Source organism: Lithobates pipiens, unplaced genomic scaffold, assembly GCF_037356315.1.
Source record: "Lithobates pipiens isolate NorthernLeopardFrog02 unplaced genomic scaffold, aLitPip1_a1.2 Scaffold_22, whole genome shotgun sequence".
Classification (NCBI taxonomy): Eukaryota; Metazoa; Chordata; class Amphibia; order Anura; family Ranidae; genus Lithobates; species Lithobates pipiens.
This window is the reverse complement of record NW_027507784.1, coordinates 260,435,588-260,437,068: the sequence shown is the minus strand read 5'-3', so window position 1 is coordinate 260,437,068 and position 1,481 is coordinate 260,435,588. Positions and strand designations below refer to the sequence as shown.

General features: G+C 44.6%; 1 non-coding gene across 1 annotated transcript; it reads left to right on the top strand.

Moving 5' to 3' along the window:
• The first annotated feature begins 884 nt into the window (after positions 1-884).
• On the top strand, positions 885-966 carry TRNAL-UAG (transfer RNA leucine (anticodon UAG)). Its single transcript has one exon. It is a non-coding gene; the product is annotated as a tRNA-Leu (tRNA).
• The last annotated feature ends 515 nt before the right edge of the window (positions 967-1,481 follow it).

Here is a 1,481-nt window from a genome sequence, read left to right as displayed (position 1 = left end):
CCATTGGCATGGGGAAAAAAGCTGAGCTGGCCTGAGCCTATCGTTGTGCCATACTCACACAGGTACTCGTTAACCGCCCTCTGCTGCATGTCTAGAAGCTGCAAAGTCAAGTTCCACCTGGTGGGCATGTCACAAATCAGAAGGTTTACGGGCAGATGGAATTCCCACTTCAGCCAACTGAGCACTGTCTGTGTATGAACGTCTGCAATGGGTACAGCAGATCTTCCAAACCTGGGTACCTATTTAACCACTTCCCAACCGCCACACGCAGATATACCGCAGCAGAAGGGCACGTACAGGCAGATTAATGTACATGTATATTGGCCTTTAACCACTTGCTGACCGGGCCATAGCTGAAAGGCGGCTACAGTGTGGTCGGCTTATTCTGGGAGGGCATCCATGGGCGTCCTCCTAGAACGTTGCTCTCGCGCGCCCCCTGGTGCGTGCTCCCGCAAACAACCATGACTACCGGGTCACGGATCGCGGTAAATGGCCACTTGTAGCGGCCGTTTAGGACATGATCGATCTGTCTGTCGACAAGCAGAATTTGTGTCAAAATCGCCCACACAAAATCGATTGACTTTCTGCTACGTGAAATGTGAATGGGACCTTTTATGGGGCTTTTTAACAACAGTTTGTTTCCAGCCCTGCAAATATTGATGACTAGACTTTAATAAATATCCTTATTTATAACAGTGCCACTTTGTGGCATAAATTGACATTAGTTTGTAAAGCCAAGAAGTGCATGGAGTTCTGTGACAAACAGACATAGGCTTACAATATGAAAATAACACATTGTATGTACTATAAAATATGAATCTCAGTACATGTAAAGTGTAATATTGTATCTGTTAAAAACAGAAAACGAAAGATTAGGTTGAAATGGTAGCGTGGCCGAGTGGTCTAAGGCGCTGGATTTAGGCTCCAGTCATTTCGATGGCGTGGGTTCGAATCCCACCGCTGCCAGAAATATTTTTTTCCCCACAACACGCACACTCCAATCCAATGGAGAATAGGGATGCCGTCTTTTAGAAAAGCGTTCATTACCTCAGCTATGCAAAGTGGTGCTAATACTTGTCACTCTACGTGTTATGTTTACAACATTGCCTTTTGCAGAGATTTCTTATGGTGTGCATTATTCTTTTGTAATGCTTCTCAGATAGAATAATACAGAGTCAGACCAAAAGCAGGAAATCCAGTTTATTAGGGGAATGTTGGTAGTTTGGTGCATATGTTGATAACTCGGCCTTCAGCGCCCTCTAGTGCAATTACAGCATATTTTTAACACCTAGTGTGTGGGAATATTTTTCTCAAATACTTCCAATTCTTGGGGGTTCTGAACTTTTTACATATTCATCTCTGGCAGAGAAATTCACTATCTTGTACATTAACCACTTGCCCTCCATGAGGTTTACCCCCCCCGCCCCTTCCTGACCAGGCCATTTTTTGCAATGCAGCACTGCGTTACTTTAACTGACAAT